The sequence below is a fragment of the Schistocerca americana genome, unplaced genomic scaffold (assembly GCF_021461395.2).
Source record: "Schistocerca americana isolate TAMUIC-IGC-003095 unplaced genomic scaffold, iqSchAmer2.1 HiC_scaffold_274, whole genome shotgun sequence".
NCBI classification, from domain to species: Eukaryota; Metazoa; Arthropoda; class Insecta; order Orthoptera; family Acrididae; genus Schistocerca; species Schistocerca americana.
In genome coordinates this window covers 2,501-7,500 of record NW_025725988.1, presented here as the reverse complement: position 1 = coordinate 7,500, position 5,000 = coordinate 2,501, and the positions used below count along the sequence as shown (strand labels likewise).

General features: G+C 49.0%; 1 pseudogene; it reads left to right on the top strand.

Annotated features, from left to right (window-relative positions):
- The window catches only part of LOC124578181, a 10,533-nt pseudogene that overhangs the window by 3,033 nt on the left and 2,500 nt on the right, over positions 1 to 5,000 (top strand).

The following is a 5,000-nucleotide window of genomic DNA, read 5'->3' as shown; positions in this document are numbered from 1 at the left end:
TGACTCGAACATCTTAGCCTCTCCTTCCCAAGTGTCCCTGCCCGCCTTCTCGAGGTGCAGCTGTTAAGCCTTCGGGCGACCGAAGGGCAGGGGCGCGACGGTGTGCTGAATAACTTGCACACCGGTTCCGGTGGCTGCATTTGTCGCGGCGGGATCCTGGCCTAAGTCGGCGAAGGTCGCCCGCCCTGCCCCTGGAATTCCGGGGCATGATCCGCCAAGCCGGGGCGTGGTGACATGTCCCCGGTTAGGTTAGATGGGTCCAGACCCCCGAACGTCTGGGGGACCGGCCCGGCACCTGAGTAGGACCGGGTCTTTAGCCTTGTGGTGGGAACTCGGCCTAGTAGGGGGCGAAGGACGGGGAGTGAATCCGCTCTCCCGGAATGCGGGGGGCATTCGCCGGTAAGGGAGCGGGAGAAAACTTCGATGATGCAGCCATCGAAGAGGACTAGTGCGCTGTACCCACGGCGTGCTAAACCTAGCAGCTCAGTTGTAGAGAGCTCTTGGTCGAGGGGCGTGACCGGTGAGCGAGCTGCATTTAGCCTCCCCCCATGCCAGAGAGGCCGGTCCGGGGAAAGAGACGGGCCTCCTTTTCACTCTCTTCATTTCGTCAAGATGAACAAGTAGAGAGTGACCATGCGTTTGAAGGCGATTCGAATTACGATGATGCTTTATCTGTAGCCGAGCGTCATGCTCGTTTCTTAAAGTTACTGGATTCCAGTGTAAAGAATGGCAAAATTAGTAATCAGGCGATAAATAATATTCGGGATTGTGTTGCTAGGTGGGCAATGGCTCATTCCCAGTTAGAGGGGAGATTGATAGAATTGCAGAAGGAAAACGAACGCCTCAGGAGTCAGCCACCAGTTGCAAAATCTTATGCCGCGGTCGCGAGTACCCCTGTGGTCAAGGCGCCATCGGCAAAAGAGACAATACAGGAAAATATCAAGAAGGTTGTCCCAACGGTGTTTATCAAGCCAAAAGAGGGGGAGGATATTCGAGCAGTCAAGACTGCATTCGAGAAGTGTATAGATCCTAAGCGAGACAAGATTAAAATAAATACAGTAAGAACTGCAAAAAATGTACTGATCGTGGAAACGGCAACTCAAGAAGACAGTCAGCGTATTATGACAAATCCTCAGTTAACTGAGAAGGTCAAATGCGAACCGCCTAGGAGGCGAAGGCCTTTGATGTGCCTATACGATGTCCCGACATATATGAGTGCGGACAGCTTGTTGGATTCCATATACGTGCAGAATTTCGACATGACTATGACAAGGGAGGATTTCGATAGCCAGTTTAGACTCAGATTTAAAGTCGGACCAAGGGAGAAACTTACAGTTCACCATGTGGTGGAAGTCTCTCCGGAACTTTGGAAGCCTCTTACTAGAATTGGCAGGTTGTACGTCGGATATTCAGCGTTAAATATTAAAGATTACTTGGCGGTGCCGCGTTGCACCAAGTGCCAAGACTTGAACCATACAAATAAGTATTGTCAGGAAGAACATGCCCTGTGTGCCCATTGTGGGCAGGTGGGTCATGAAAGGAAGGCCTGTCCTAATAAGGACAAACCCCAGGTCTGTATACCGTGTAAGAAGCGGGGAAGAAAGTGTGGTGGACCTAAAGACTGCCCTACCTACCGCATGTTCCTTGACAGAATAATTCAGCGAACTGATTATGGCGACCCTTAAGGCGCCGAAAAAGAAATCTCCGAGTAAAATTAAAAGGGACGCGGAACGGGGCAAGTTAATTAGTAAGGCTCTGTCCACAGGTACACTGTATAGCCCAGAAGAAGTTCCGGGCGCCACTGGAGGATCGATGGTCGACGTCGGCATCCAAACAGATGTCGACTTGGAGACGGCGATCGGTCGGCTAACTAGTCGACTGTCAAGAACCAAGATGGAGGAGCCGGCGAAGCAAGACTCACAGACTATAGATCAAGGCGCGGGTACAGTCCCTAATGAAGACGGTGGCGGTGGTAGTAGTGGTGGTGGTAGTAGTGGCAGATCAAATGTAAATTTTGTAAATAGTGCAAAGTCGAGTACAGCTTCTACTGAGGATGTTGGTGGCGATGGTAGTAACTGTAGATCTAATGTAAATATTGTAAATAGTGCAAAGTTGAATGGTGCAAGCACTTTTTATAATGCAGTTGGTCCTGGAGACGTGTATAATGATTTTGAACATAAGTTGCGGTTAACCAGGCTTGAGGAACCAGCATTGTTGACTGTTGCACTGAGGCAGCTTGTTCGGACTGGACATAGATATGGCCAAGATATTACTTATCCAGCCTTGGAGGACGTGGATTGTATAAGTTTGCACGTGGCAAATATTCCTTCGCAATCTGATGATTTAAAGGAGTTGGTGGAGCAGGTGTTTGCCAGGCGGGGCCGTAAATTCGATCTCGAAAAAATATACCGGGACATGGTTAAAATGTACGGTAGAAACGTTGTAGATCTCTCGAAATCTTGGCCCGCCAGTCGCCTGCATGTTTTTTACCCCCCTGGTTGATGGGGAGTTTTAAGGTACTACAGATAAACGCAATGCGTAGCCATTTGGTTACGCAAGAGTTAAGAAGGATTGCGGAAGATGACATGCTGGACATTTTAGTAATTCAAGAACCCGCCTCCTGTGCTGGTCGGATTCCTGGATTTCCTGCAACTGCGCAAGTGGTATTCTCCGGTGAGAATCCTATGAGCGCTGTTGTAGTTCTGAATAAGCTGATTAGAACAACTGTGTTAACACAATTTTGTAATGATCACGTAATCGTTGTTGAACTTAACTTGATGTCACATTTAGTATTCCTTGTAAATGTATATTGTCAATTCAGACAACATATCATGGGATTTCTTAGTCAGTTGGATTGGATCTTAAGAATGTTACAAGGAAAGCCGGTCATTGTATGTATGGACGCAAACGCAAAGTCCCCTTTGTGGTTTAGTGTGGAACAGGATGAGCGAGGTGTTGAGTTGGAGAATCTCATAATGCAGATGCAATTAGATGTTATAAACCAACCTGGCTATCCGCCTACCTTTTCAGGAAGGGCGGGTGCTGTTTCCAATATAGATGTTACGCTTGCATCTCTAAGTGCAGCACCACACATCAGAAACTGGAGAGTTGTAAGTAATCTTACTGTAAGTGACCACAATTGTATTTTCTTTGATTACCATATGGAAGTTGAAGAAGATCTCGGGGACTGGGTAGAACGTTATAATTATCGAAAGACGGATTGGAACCGGCTGGCACAGGAGTTTCGTCCTCCAGGGCTTGGATCAGAGGAGGAGATACATAACGTGGATGAAGCGGTAGACGAACTAGTGGCATCTATTGAGGCGGCTATTGCTTCGTCCGTTCCTCGGGTAGCAAGGTTTGTTCGCAAACAGGCTACTCCATGGCCCCCAGAGCTGAGTGAGCTCAGGCGGTCTGTCAGGCGGGCAAGAAGTAATTACCAAAGGGGCTTCACACAAGAAGAACGACAGTACCACCTAAGGATTTACCGTCGCCTCAAGGCTCGATACCAGGAGTCCGTACAACGTCTAAGACGGCAGTCATGGCAGAACTTTGTGAATGAGCAGCTGGGATTGGACCCCTGGGGGGTCCCGTACAAGCTTGTACGAGAGAAGATCAGATCTCCCACGATGCTGTCTACTCTGCAGCTGGAAAATGGGCGGTGCACCAAGACTTGGGAAGAGACAGCTAATGTTTTGATGGAAGTTCTGTTGCCGGACGACGTCGTTGAGGAGGATACTGAGGAGCAGCGGGCAATACGAGCTGCGTTATTGGTACCATATGAAAATGGAGCACACGTGTACCCTTTCTCTCTTGAGGAGGTGGTAGCAGCGCTCCACTCTTTTACCAGGAAGAAGGCGCCCGGTCCTGACGGGGTGCCAGTGGAAATACTACAATATCTCGCCCCTCAGCTTGCTCCAGATCTGGTCAAAATTTATAACTCATGTCTACAATTGGGAACATATCCGAGCAGATGGAAAATAGCGGATGTGGTGATAATAAAGAAGGGCTCTGACAAGGATCCGCAGTTGCCCAAGTCTTATCGACCGATCTGCCTTTTGGATGTGCTGGGGAAAGCTTTCGAAAAGTTGCTCACTGACAGACTCTTGAGCCACAGGGCTTTGCATGGCATGAGTGATCGGCAGTTCGGATTCCGCAGGGGTCGCTCCACACAGGACGCGATCAATGAGGTGTCTCGGGCTGTCCACTCGGCCAGTGCGAAGTATGTTCTGGGTATTATGGTGGATATTTCAGGGGCCTTCGACAACCTATGGTGGCCGGCGCTCTTCTCGCGCTTGCGCGAGATTGAGTGCCCAGGGCCGCTGTATCGATGTCTGGAGGCCTACTGCAATAATAGACTGGCAAGGATCACGGCTCCCGGGGCTGTGGTGTCCAAGCAAATAACCCGGGGTTGTCCCCAGGGATCTGTAGTTGGCCCAGTTTTTTGGGATATTACAATGGAACCCTTGCTGAACATCTTGCAAGGGGATTCCTCAGTCTTGGGTGTCGTGGCCTACGCGGACGACCTTGTTATGCTTGTGGAGGGGAACAGCCGATTGGTAATTGAAGAACGTGCTAGAGTAGCTGTTGGGCTGTTACAGGGTTGGTGTAATCAAACAAAATTGAAAGTGGCACCTAGAAAATCACTATACATGTTGCTGAAGGGTAAGCTTAACAGAGACCCAACAGTACGTATCAATGATGTTATAGTTTCCAGACAAGTATCCGCAAGATACTTGGGTGTTTATCTGGATGAAAATTGGAATTTTGGTGAGCATATAAAGCAGACAGCTGCAAAGGCTTTGGCCTTGATTAACAAACTAATAACTATAGGGCAGCGGCGTTTTCACTTGCCGCAGAAAGCACTGCGTATGTACCATAATTGTTTATTGGCACCTATAGTTGGGTACGGTGCAAGTGTGTGGGCCCACAGGCTAGCCTTGGTGAGACCAGCAATGACGGTCAGACGAGTGCAGAGAAATGTGCTGGTAAGATGTGTA